This window comes from Squalius cephalus, assembly GCF_949319135.1.
Source record: "Squalius cephalus genome assembly, chromosome: 16".
Taxonomy (NCBI): domain Eukaryota; kingdom Metazoa; phylum Chordata; class Actinopteri; order Cypriniformes; family Leuciscidae; genus Squalius; species Squalius cephalus.
The window spans coordinates 35,588,149-35,602,436 of NC_137137.1; the positions used below are offsets into that span (position 1 = coordinate 35,588,149).

General features: G+C 42.3%; 1 long non-coding RNA gene across 1 annotated transcript in view; it reads right to left on the reverse strand.

The window, feature by feature from the left end:
• The window catches only part of LOC307173320, a 349,409-nt gene that overhangs the window by 148,528 nt on the left and 186,593 nt on the right, over window positions 1-14,288 (reverse strand). The gene's annotated exons all lie outside the window — the stretch shown is intronic.

Sequence of the window (14,288 nt, forward strand, 5' to 3'; positions counted from 1 at the left end):
CAGTATACTGTAAGTGAAAATACAGTAATAATACTGTAAAACATTTTACAGTAACTTACTGGCATCCAGCTGCCAGTAAGTTACTGTAAAATTTACAGCAACCTCTTTACAGTGTGTGTATAATAAATAGTATAAACTATATATACTTGCATCTTAGTAAGATATGTAATTTGAACAGCTTACTTTTTTTTTTTTTTTTTTTTTTTTTTTTTTACATTTGTATCATTAGATATTTGACTAAGCTGAAACCCAATACTTGCGTTTAAAAGTGTATTTTGGCAATTTCTCTCAAAAAAATGCTGTCATCACTGGCACACAATGAATTCTGGGGTAGGCAAGGCCGCGAAGGATCCACCTGATGTATCCTTCATTTTATGAGAAACAAAGGATGCATTTGGAGGCCGCATTTTGAAGGATCCTTTGAATTAGGACAACCTTCGACTTCGAATGCGGCCTTCGAAGGATGCAGCCTCTGAATTGGGACGCAGCTTTCAACAAGAAAGTCATTTTTGCTTATTGGTATGTTTGAACTGGGTCAGCTGCAAAGACGTTGGTTAATAAAGTGAGGTCAAATAATAAATAAAGTATATTTGTATTATTTTGAGGAATATTGTAGATGTTTTTGTGCAAGTGAGATGAGTAAATGCTTGCTCGTTTTTAGTCTAGATCTACAATAACCATCATGTTCACACAATGCCTCTGCACTTATTATTTCTCTCAACATAAGGACAGAATAGGTCTCAGTCAATAAATGGGAATTTGAAAAAGAAATTCAGATATTTTGTTACTTGAATGCGTTACTCCCAACACTGGACTCAATCACTGCCAATCAGAACATATTTGATTTACTAGTGCAAAATGCCCGTGCAAAATCAGTTTTTGTGTATGTTTTAAGTAATAGACCCTTTTACTGTTTGTACACAATGATGACGTAGCAACGTATGCGCGCGCATATTGGCAACGGAAGTATGGCGAGAATCAGCAGCGTGTCAAGCTACGTGAGCGGATTAAGCAACACAGACAGAGAAAGTTATTTTCAAAAAGTTGACTTTATCAAATGGTATCCAGCTACCAGATCCGTGTACTATAGTGGAGTGGATAGAAGACGTTAGCAGATGGCCAAATATACAGTGGCCAGATATATATACGTATTTAGTTGAGAAACCGAGTGTACACCCGAGAGAAATTACGAGCATATAAATCACTGGATGCTTATGAATACGTTGTCTGTGGTCATGTACAGAACGTCAAATACCATGACATAGACTCAGAGTTTTGTGTGTTGAAATCAGAAATTCTTCCTAGTCAAAGACAAGGACACAAGACAACGATGTATGAGGCTTGGGTTATAATCAACCAACGAGAGAACTACGTCCTCACGGCGAACTGCACCTGTATGGTGGGGTAAGTAGGCTATTATTTGGTGTTGAGGGCTTGTAGTTGACATACAAAGATGAATTATGCTTCAGTGTTACTGTCCTTTCAGGTTTAACTTAGGCTTAACCTATACTCTCCTTTACATATTCTCATATGTTCTCATAACCAGGGTTTGAAACTACAATTTTCACGAAATACACAGTGCCAACAGTGTTCAAAATGTCAGCAGTCAGCCAATATCATTCAGTTACATTCAAAACCTGTTTAGGCTTAGGTCGTATACACGCGTAGTAAGTCAGATGTTTACTTACTTCATAGTCCGAGACGAAATTTGGCTGAAAGCAAATGTTACTTTCAAGCCCTGGTCATAACATTATTGATCAGCCAGTAAGTTTATTATGTTTTTGTGAAATTTCAGGCTTGGGTCATGCTGCAGTCATGCAGCTGCAATATTATTCAAAGTTGAGCTCTATGTTAGGATGGGAAGGACTGAGAAAGCAGCAGTTACATCTGGAGTGTGCATGTGGAAAGACATCAGCAGGAAAGAAGTCAGACCAGCTCCATTGAGGGAAATCAGCTTCCACAAACCAAAGAGGCTAGACAGGCAGCTTCAAGCACCTTCAACATCTGCTAGGAAAAATAGTATCACACCCAGAGGCATGTAATAGTTGACAGCCTAGATAAGCTTCCTATTGCCATAGTGTTTTGACACCATAATGTAGCATGAGAAAGGTGTAACTTGGTGATGCAGAGATGAAAATGCCTACAGACACAGTTTATTTTTTATCAGTATAATTTATGTTAGTTTGAATAGGTCTGCGTTTGTCTTCAGGTTACTTATTTTTAGAAATTACATTTGTTTGTTGTTTATTGTACATATTAGTCCCCTGATCTGTTTGGATCACCTGTGGAAAGCCAAAGGTAGAGAAGAACGTGATTAGGGCGTTCATCACAGCCTTCGCTTTTAATGAACGCAACGGAACTGCCTCCGGATAGCGAGTTGTCGCGCACATAAGCGTAAGCAGATAAACATGTCCAGATCTTGTTCGCGGTAACGGTCCAACACAGTCCAAGATTACTCGTGCAAAAGGCTCTCCCATGACAGGGATAGGCTTAAGTGGTGCAGGATGTATAATCTGGTTAGGTTTCCCTATGACCTGACACACGTGGCACGAGCGTCAGTACTGCGCCACATCAGAATTAATGCCAGGCCAGAAAAAATAGGCGAACTTACTTTCTGTATTTTAGCGTTTTTCTCTTGAGGACGGAGAATAAAATTCACGACGTACAACAAACGCATTTTTGTGAGTCAAAGTAAACTCATCTGCACAGACGGCAGCCTCGGCAAGAGTCAGAACTCTCTTTTCGCTCAAATAGACAACAACTCTGTCTCGCAAGGAATTTTTTAAATATTCAATCAAAATCAACTCACGGAGATTTTCAAAATGAACGACTCTGCTGGAATGACACTATCTATCAAAAAGCACAGTTTTCTCCCGTGCGTATTCCACATATGTTTGAGAGGAATTTTTAACATGTGCACGAAACTTCTGCCTATACGCCTCTGGCACTAATTCATATGCCCTTAGTACCACACTTTTCAGTTTATCATAGTCCAAACTATCACTCACAGATAAGGTAGAACAAACCTCTTGGGCTTTCCCAGTTAATTTACACTCTATCAAAAGAGACCAAACCTCTCTCGGCCAGCGCAACGCAGCAGCTATACGCTCAAATGCGCCAAAATATGAATCTACCTCGCTATCTCTAAATGCGGGCACCAGGGTTAGATGACGACTAACATCAAAATCAGCAGAATGACCAGGAGCCACAGACAAAGGCACAGAGGGTAAATGATAGTCAACACTAGTAGAGGGTACATCAAACTGAGTCTTAACTGAACTGGAACGACGATCATCAGCATGCGTTTCTAGTTGAGTACATTTGTAACAAAACGTAACAGTTGAGTAGTGTGCTCCTGACGTTTTATTTCAAGATCTAATGGCTTTAACTGAATAGCTAGTTTTAAATCCTCCGAGTTTACACCACTAAGTGAGCGCAACACGGGATCTGCAACATCAACGTCATCTTCATCAGCTACCGCAACGTTAGAACTAGACTGCAAAATACCCTGCTTAATTAATGCAGCTTGAATTACGTCTCTCAGTTCCTTCTTTCTATCAGTTTTAATAATCGCAATATCATAAAAATCAGCGATTAAGTATAAATCAATTTTCCGACAGGACTCCAAAACATCACATGAAGGAGCCTGTCTAAACGCCTCAATACTAAATTCCATCTATCAACCTACCACTTCCCCAATACGCATGAAAAAAACTGCCAATCAAAACATAAAAATAAAAATGGTACTCACCAGCAAAGCCGAAAACTTCTCAATTTGAATAGGGGAAATTTCCAAATCAAAAATAGAATTGGACGGACGAGCCCCCAATTATTACGCTCTAGGGGAATATAAAACACTAAAGAGGCGTAATAAATAATTGTTTGGGTTGTGGAAATGGAATCCCAGCACGCATCCCTCCGGTCTATAATCAAAAAACAAATGCACAAAATTGAAGCAAAAAGTAATACATTTATTAAAGAATAACAAGTGAAATATAGAGCAACTCTTCAGGGTGTCCAAAAGGCCAAAATAACAAACAAAACGAATATAGAAAGAAAAGAGGGGAAAATAAATAACCTAATAAAATAACAAAAGAAAATACATTTATCTTACCTAACTCCCTGTCCAAAAACAGAGATCAAACAATTACAAAATAAACAAGGCAGGACACCCCTACGCTCCACTCTGTTAAGATGGTTTAGACATAGGAGAACGGTTCAGAGGTTATCACAAGCTGCACGTTCACTTAAATTCTTAAAAAGAATTTGGTGAAGGATTAAAGGGTACATAACATGCACAGTTTCACCTAATCTCATGTTAATCTTGAGTACCTATAGAGTAGTAGTGCATCCTTAATATCTCCAAAAAGTGTTTAGTTTTATTATATTTATAAAAGAAAAATACAGCTTTCCGATTCTCTCCGGAAAAAGCCGAGCTCCTGGAGGCGGAGCTATAGAGTCAAGCGGTAGCTTTCCAGCAAAAGACAGAAATCCGATCCAGTTGTACTTACATGAATGGGGTCTTTTATCACTGGGACCACTCCACGTTTTAATAGCAAACGATTTGCAAATCCAGCGTCGACCTGGGCCTTGTTAATAATTGAATGATTGTCATCAGCACCAGCTGATTCTGATCAGCGATCCTTATATAAGCTCATTGTTTCCGTCTTGTGTTTGTCAGATCGTTGTGGGATTTTCCCCTGTGTAGTTGGTCTTCGTTGGTGTTCCTGGTTCCCGGTGTGGTGTTTCCCTCGAGTTCGTTCTGCCTGTCGTCGTCTGAGGATCCTGTTTCGTCTCTTCACTCTGTGGACTCGTTTGGGTGTTTCCGTCAGCTTCATTCAAGGATTCTGCTCACCAGTTCACACCACGGGATCCGGGTTGCCCATCTGCCATCCTGCGCTACCAGGGACCATCAACTGTGTGCTTCAGATCTCTGACTACGTGTCATTCAATAAACCTTTTTCTTGCACTTGCATCTTCTGTCCTTATTTCACGTGACAGAACGATCTGACCTGATGGATGCAGCAAGAGACTCTGACCTGGCTGAATTCCTGTCCAGGAGCGCTACGAGGATGGACCAGCAGGAGGAGAACTTGAACCTGACTGGACGCGCGGTTCAAGCCTTGGTAGCGCAGGTATCCGAGCTCACCCAGCGTATTCAAGATCTTACGCCTCCCACTGCGCCGCCCACACCGCCAACGCCGCCCCCTCCGCCGCAGATAAACCATCCACCGGAGCCTAGACTACCTGCACCTGAGAGGTACAATGGTGAACCACAACTGTGTAGAGCATTTCTAACCAAGTGTTCTCTGTTTTTTGATCTGCAACCGCAGACTTTTGCTTCAGAGGAAGCCAAGGTGGCTCTGGTTCTCACTCTTCTGTCTGGACGTGCATCCCAGTGGGGGACGGCGGTGTGGGAAAATAAGGATCCATGCTGTTCCTCGTTCCAGTCACTCGCGGCCGAGATGAGGAGGGTATTTGATCGAGCGGTGGCCGGAAGAGAAGCTGCACGTCAACTAGCTGATCTTCGCCAAGGAGCCCTATCGGTTACCGATTACTCGATCGAGTTCCGTACCCTCGCCGCGGAGTGTAACTGGAACGAGGAGGCGCAGTGGGACAGATTCCTGCATGGGCTGGCTGACCGTATCCAGGGAGAAATTTACGCCCTGGATCTTCCTAAGGATCTTAACGGACTTATCGAGTTGGCCCTGCGGGTGGACGCTCGACTGCAGAGAGTGGATCAACATTCCCGCAGGACCTTGGTTCCAGAGACCTTTCCAGCACCTCGAGCCAGTGGCAGCGATACGGTCAGCCCCACCTTCGATCACGAGCCCATGCAGGTGGGTAGAGCTCGGCTCTCCCGGGAGGAGAGAGAACGACGGAGATCCCGGGGCTTGTGCCTTTACTGCGGTGGTACTGGTCATTTCATCAACACCTGCCCCGTAAAAGATCGAGCTCGGCAGTAAGCAGGAGGCTACTGTCGGGCGGGATCTCCACCAGCAAGACCTCCTCCACTCTCCTCCCGGTGAGACTGCAATGGGCAACCCGGCATTACAACGGTCATGCACTTCTGGACTCTGGGGCCGAGGGAAATTTCATGGACTTGTCACTAGCACGTAAGCTGCAGATTCCCATCATACCCCTCACCAACCCGATTTCTGTTAATGCACTCAACGGACAAGAACTACCTGACATTTCATTCACCACTGATGCTTTGACACTCATCACCTCAGGCAACCACACAGAGGCACTGTCATTCCTACTCCTGGACTCTCCTCTTGCTCCGGTGGTCCTCGGTCATCCCTGGCTCACCCAGCACAATCCCAGGGTTGACTGGGGTCACAATTCTGTGTCTGCGTGGAGCACTAAATGTTATGAGTCCTGTTTAATGTCTGCTTGTTCTTCGGTGTCTAGTTCTGTTTTGCAGGAGGAGTCGGTGAATTTGTCTAACGTGCCCGCGGAGTACCTCGACCTGAAGGAAGTGTTCAGTAAGTCTCGGGCTGCTTCTCTTCCTCCACATCGTCCCTATGACTGTGCCATAGATCTTATGCCAGGTACGTCTCCGCCGAAGGGCAAGTTATACTCTCTTTCTGTTCCGGAGAGGGAGGCCATGGAGAAATACATTTCTGATTCTCTAGCCTCTGAATTCATTCGCCCTTCCTCTTCTCCGGCGGGGGCGGGGTTCTTCTTTGTTGGTAAGAAGGATGGATCTCTGCGACCGTGTATTGATTACCGAGGGTTGAACAACATCACGGTAAAGAATACTTATCCTTTGCCGTTGATGTCTTCAGCCTTCGAGCGGTTGCAGGGAGCCTCCGTCTTCACAAAGTTGGACTTACGCAATGCATATCATTTGGTTCGCATCAGGAAGGGGGATGAATGGAAAACTGCTTTTAATACCCCCAGGGGCCATTTTGAATATTTGGTCATGCCCTTCGGGCTGTCCAACTCCCCAGCAGTTTTCCATGCACTCGTCAATGACGTGCTGAGAGATATGGTTGACCAGTTCATATATGTTTACCTGGATGACATATTGATTTTTTCATCTTCTCTCCAGGAACACGTTCAGCATGTCAGACGAGTGCTTCAGAGGTTGCTAGAGAATGGGCTTTTTGTCAAGGCGGAGAAATGCGCTTTTCATGCACAGTCTGTTCCTTTCTTAGGCTACATCATCTCATCCGAGGGAATTCGCATGGACCCTGACAAGGTTAAGGCTGTGATGGATTGGCCAAGTCCGGATTCCCGTAAGGCCCTACAGAGGTTTCTGGGGTTTGCCAATTTCTATCGGCGTTTTATTCGCAATTTCAGCCAACTAGCCGCACCTCTGACTGCCTTGACCTCCCCCAGAACGACGTTCAGGTGGTCCGATACAGCCGAGGCTGTATTCGCTAACCTCAAGAGCCGCTTCAGTTCTGCTCCCATTCTGATAGCCCCTGATCCTTCACGTCAGTTCGTGGTGGAGGTCGACGCGTCAGAGGTGGGGGTAGGTGCAGTTCTATCCCAACGTTCTTCCTCGGATGACAAGATGCACCCTTGCACGTTTTTTTCCCATCGTTTATCTCCTGCCGAAGGTAACTATGACATTGGTAACAGAGAGTTGTTGGCAGTCAAGTTAGCACTGGAGGAGTGGCGTCATTGGTTAGAAGGGTCGGGGGTACCTTTTATCGTTTGGACCGATCATAAGAACCTGGAATATATTAGATCTGCCAAAAGACTCAACTCCAGGCAGGCTCGGTGGGCACTTTTTTTCGGATGTTTTGACTTTGTTCTATCGTACCGCCCGGGTTCCAAGAACATCAAACCCGACTCTTTATCTCGTATTTTTGATCCATCCGAACGCCCGGTTACTCCCGAGTGCATTTTACCTGAGAAAGTAGTTATCTCCGCGCTCACATGGGAGGTCGAATCGAAGGTCAAGACGGCCTTAGAAGGGGTAATGCCTCCGCCCGGTTGCCCACCGAGTCGTTTGTTTGTGCCAGAGGGGGTTCGGTCCGACGTTATTCGATGGGGTCACTGTTCCAGTGTTGCATGTCATCCAGGGGTTAATCGCACCAGCTTTTTGGTCAAGCAACGATTCTGGTGGCCATTAATGGCTCGTGACATTCGGAGTTTTGTTTTGGCTTGCTCGGTTTGTGCCACTGGTAAGACTTCCAATCGACCCCCAGAGGGATTACTCCAACCGCTGTCTGTCCCTTCGAGACCCTGGTCCCATATAGCGCTAGATTTTATAACCGCCCTCCCACCCTCCCAGGGTAAGACGGTCGTTTTGACCGTAGTGGACCGGTTCTCGAAGGCGGCTCATTTCATCCCCTTGCCCAAATTACCTTCAGCCAAGGAGACAGCGGTGGCTGTCATAGATCACGTCTTTCGGTTACATGGCCTCCCGACTGATGTGGTTTCTGACAGAGGGTCCCAATTTGTGTCCAAATTTTGGCAGGAATTTTGTAGATTACTGGGTGCGACTGTCAGTCTGTCTTCGGGTTACCATCCCCAAAGCAATGGGCAAACCGAGAGAGCCAACCAAGATCTTGAGAGAGTGTTGCGATGTTTGGTGTCCAAGAATCCTTCCTCCTGGAGTCAGCAACTGTCATTGGTGGAGTACGCCCATAACTCGTTACCAGTGTCATCCACGGGCCTATCTCCGTTTCAGTGTAGCTTAGGGTACCAGCCACCAGTTTTTTCTAGCCTGGAATCAGAAGTCGCGGTCCCCTCCGCTCACGCTTTCGTCCAGAGGTGCTGCCGCACATGGACCGGAGCCCGTGAGACTCTGCTCCAGTTGAGGGCACACACCAAGGCCAAAGCCGATCGCCACCGGTCTAGGCCTCCCGTATACGTCGTGGGTCAAAAAGTGTGGCTTTCTACTAGAAATATTCCGCTCCGCTCCGTCTCTAATAAACTTGCTCCTAAATTCATTGGCCCATTCACTGTCACCAAGATCATTAGTCCGGTGACAGTCCGCCTCAAACTTCCTCCAGCGTACAGGAGAATTCATCCCGCCTTTCATGTCTCCAAATTAAAGCCTGTTTTTCGTTCTCATCTTAATCTGCCAGTCCCGGTTCCCCCACCGCCGCGACTCGTAGATGGGGAACCTACATATTCGGTAAACCGTATTCTGGACTCGAGAAGGAGGGGACGCGGATTTCAGTATCTGGTGGACTGGGAAGGTTACGGTCCTGAGGAGAGAAGTTGGGTTCCTGCTAGAGACATTCTGGATCACTCCCTTATTGATGATTACAATCAACAGGTAGGTCCTCCTGGGAGCGCCAGGAGGCGCTCCTAGGGGGAGGGGTAATGTCACGGTTCATGAATTCACTGACTCCTTCTCGCGCTGTGTTTGTGTTGTGTGTGTGTGTGTGGGCGTGGTCGCTGATCAGCCGCTGATTGTCATCAGCGCCAGCTGATTCTGATCAGCGATCCTTATATAAGCTCATTGTTTCCGTCTTGTGTTTGTCAGATCGTTGTGGGATTTTCCCCTGTGTAGTTGGTCTTCGTTGGTGTTCCTGGTTCCCGGTGTGGTGTTTCCCTCGAGTTCGTTCTGCCTGTCGTCGTCTGAGGATCCTGTTTCGTCTCTTCACTCTGTGGACTCGTTTGGGTGTTTCCGTCAGCTTCATTCAAGGAAACTAGCCTGGTCCAGGGCAGGCTAACTGTCCAGCTAAGCCTCAGCTGTAACACAGATCCTCTAACATTGACCGACAAGAACAAAATGATATTACCACTGACACTCTCTCATACCATTATTGGACTTTATTAACCACTATTAGTCCAAAAATAAATACACAGTATACAGAAAATCAAGACTACAATGATAAATTAGACAATATAGACCTATATATATATTAGAGGTGGGCATAGATTAATTTTTTTAATCTAGATTAAAATGGCTCATTTGAATTCTGCCGAAGGCATTCAGAATATGTGTGCTACCCAAATAATGACTATAAAATAGGGCTGGGGGAATTAACGCGTTAATCTGTGCGATTAATTTGAAATGTTTAACGCGTTAAAAAAAAATAACGCATTTAACCCCCTGAGGTCGGCTATCGCGCCGGCGCGATAGGCTCGTTTTTTTCCGTATGAGTGCAAAAAAAAAATGTAAAAAAAATATTAATTTTTATCCTATATGCTTGTGTTATACATCAATCGATCCTGTTTAGTGTGTATTTTTTTTGTGTATGCTCATAATAAAAACAAAGTGTTGTGCTTTTCGCCAAATAAAGAAAAATAAACATGATGCGAGTTCTGCCTACTCTCCGTCAGTGAAGTCAATTCTGAAACGCGTCCGAAAATGAACTGTAACTCAGCGAATACTCAGTCAAACAGGCATACAGTCACACAGGCATGAAGCTTGAATTCTCTTCTTTAAAATGAAGTAATTTTTATAAAAAACAAATATTCACAGTTTATGTAATATGCATGCAAAGAGAGAGATGTCAGTCGTTCTCATCTCAGCTCATTAAGTTTTAATGTGCCCCGCCCACGGAGAGCGCGCGCTATTCAAACGCAAATGTGAGGCGATCCAAACAAACCTGTGAAACGCCCACATCAGCTGGATAACACACACCGCGAGTTCACTTTCAGACTTATGTACTTTACGATGCTGTGAGGAATAATACTATCTTGATAATAATCCTGCAAAAATTTACCTCAGAAGTTCTGGAAGTATCATTTCGAGGAGCAAACGGATCCCGCTGAGGAATTAGGTCAGTTCTGTTTGCTTTGTTCTAATCGGAATGAATGAACGCAAAGATGCGTGCTGTTGTGGAGCTACTACAGCTGGCAAAAATACTGTTTAAATATTGATCGCGTTTCTGTGTATGAATGAATGAACGAACGAACGCACAGATGCGCGCTGTTGTGGAGCTACTACAGCTGGCAAAAATACTGTTTAAATATGAATCGCGTTTCTATGAATGAATGAAACAGCGCACAGATGCGCGCTGTTGTGGAGCTACTACAGCTGGCAAAAATACTGTTTTAATATGAATCGCGAATACAGAGAAAGATTACACTGGAAATATTGTTACAATTTTAAATGTTGTTGTAATTGTATAACCTTAAAAAAAACAAAAAACAAAAAAAAACCAAATATATATATATATATATATATATATATATATATATAATATATATATATTTATATAAGGATAGATGTAAACAAAATCTTAAAAGGTCATTATAAGCCTTCTCTTTAAATAATTTTATTATGCTTTATTAGTGACACATTTGGGAAGAGAATATATTCCAAATCTGAAAATACAGTATGAGAACAATTAACTGCACAGTTACTAGAAATGTTTACCTTGGATATTGTACAATTTGCAAGCAAAATTTGTGGAAAAAAACAACAAACCAGTTATATATTGTCCTTGCATTCTTGTGGCTCAGTCACACACCTGAATGAAAGGCTCATTACGTATGCAGCCTCATTATGCGGGCCCCATTGACTCCACAGGTGTGAATCACGCCCACCCGCATATGGCCTTTCCAAACAAAAAGTGTTTTACAAGATTTAAATCAATGTATTGTGTTATGTGAATGATTAGGCAGGATGATTTTCACATAATTTTGAAGAAAAAATTCTAGGCAACGTCATCCATTAGTCAGAAGTCTTATTTACATATATTTAGAATATGTTTTATGGCCTTATTTCAGAAACTTTAGTTTTTTGTTTTTGAAAAAACCATGCATAAACATTATTCTATCAAAAATACAAACATGTACATGCAAGTTGTTCACATATTATGGTAGCCCTGTTTGTGCTAAATAGAGTGAATTTACACCTTTGCCATTAATATGTTTATAAGCAACTGAAAAAAGCACAAATGTCAGGGCATGTCAGAACATCTCAAGGACCCCAAAAACCCCTCAGACCCCAGAGGGTTAACGCAGCACTTTTTTTTTTGCCTCGTTTTAATGATTTCCTGTTGCGGCTGATATTGAAAAGCCGAAAATATGTGCATCGGGTTTCATTCTCGCGCAGCTTTCATGAGCGGGTCTTTTCTGCTCCGTGTGCGCCGCCGCACTCTCCGTTCCGTGTGTCTGTGTGTGTGTGTGTGTGTGTCGGCCATAGGTGTAGGCGGCTGCGCTCTCTGCTCAATGTTCGACTCCGTGTTTGCGCTGCGCGTTCTGCTCTGTCGTTCACGGCCCAAACGCTTCAATCATGTACCGAGCACTGGAAAAGCAAAGTCCGCTCAAATAAGGTGAAATTTCTCTTTAGACTTCTGTTTGCTGAGCTCAGGGCCGGCCCGCGGCATAGGCGGAATAGGCAAATGCTAGGGGCGCCACTCATCCATAGGGGCGCCAGAATGAGTGAACGAGTGAATTTTTTTTTTTTTTTTTTTTTTTTATAATACTATTTTAAAACCATTAATTCGAAATACTACCAAATAAAGCAAAAAAAAAAAAAAAAAAAAAAAAAAAAAAAGTCCGGCTCATCAATCTTCCCCCGCCCATCGAGTGCTTGAAGTGCGTCAGAAACAGAGCGCGTGCGCGATCAGTTGTTGGTAATTTGTTGTGTAGCGTGCGCGACGCCGCATCCAATGTAGACACTGCTTTTGTTAACACACAGCTCTTAGAAACGGGCCTGGCAGCTCGCGCCAGTTCTAGACACGGTGAAAGTTTCCTGATTGTGACGGATGGCCGAATTTACATGACACATTATAAATGAGCATAGTCTGCGATAGATACAGTGCCAAAAAGAAGAGAAGAGGATAAAAGGGGATAAAGACAGAGGTAAAGTGATGTAGTGAATGAACAATTTATTGCATAGGAGTAAGATACTATAATTTCATGGCAGTTATTTTTATTTTTACTTAATGTTAGCAGTTGTTCTGAGTTATCCAGAGTCCCCAGACTGTGTGATTTTGTAACAATCTTGTCAGTTTTAAGACGCATTTTTTATTATCAATTTTTTATAAATGTTTTACTCTACAGTTGTGCAGTTTTGGGGGGCTACAGTACAGGCCAAAAGTTTGGAAACATTACTATTTTAATGTTTTCGAAAGAAGTTTCTTCTGCTCATCAAGCCTGCATTTATTTGATCAAAAATACATAAAAACAATAATAAATATTGTGATATATTATTACAATTTAAAATAATTGGTTTTCAATTTATTATACTTTAAATTATCATTTATTTCTGTGATGCAAAGCTGAATTTTCAGCATCATTACTCCAGTCTTCAGTGTCACATGTGACATCCGGTCTATCACATGATCCTTTAGAAATCATTCTAATATTCTGATTTATTATGAGTGTTGGAAACAGTTCTGTTGCTTAATATATGTGATGAATAAACGGTTAAAAAGAACTGCATTTATTTAAAATAAAATAAAAATATTTTCTAATTATATAAATCTTCTTTACGATCACTTTTTATCAATTTAACACATCCTTGCTGAATAAAAGTATTGATTTATAAAAAATAAAAAAAAACCGACTGACCCCAAATTACTGACCAGTAGTGTATATTGTTGTTACAAAAGATTTCTATTTTTAAAACATTTTATTTATTTTTTTTACTATTTATTTATCAAAGTATCCTAAAAAAGTATCACATGTAACCTGCAGGTTATGAAAAAATATTAGGCAGCAGAACTGTTTCCAACACTCATAATAAATCAGAATATTAGAATGATTTCTAAAGGATCATGTGATAGACCGGATGTCACATGTGACACTGAAGACTGGAGTAATGATCCTGAAAATTCAGCTTTGCATCACAGAAATAAATGATAATTTAAAGTATAATAAATTGAAAACCAATTATTTTAAATTGTAATAATATAGCACAATATTACTTTTTTTTTTTTTTCTGTATTTTTGATCAAATAAATGCAGGCTTGATGAGCAGAAGAAATTTCTTTCAAAAACATTAAAAATAGTAATGTTTCCAAACTTTTGGCCTGGCTACTGTATATGGCATTTTTAAAATTTATTTGCCAAAATTAGTAATGATATTTATTTACAGGTTTATTCAAAATAGCAAAGTTCACATTAAATCTGTATTGTAAAACGTGCTATAAAAGATAATGGGTACTTGACTAGAATGCTATGTAATGCTCTTGGTATTTGTGTTTAGACTGTAATGTGTGTGTGTGTGTGTGTGTGTGTGTGTGTGTGTATATATATATATATATATATATATATGCATATGCTAAATCATGAACACAATGACGGGGTGAAATGGGCTGTGATGCATGGGGCACCAGGTAAAATCTTGCCTAGGGCAGCAAATCATTTACTCTCCCTCAAGTTGTTCCAAACCTGTATGATTTCCTTTCTTCTGC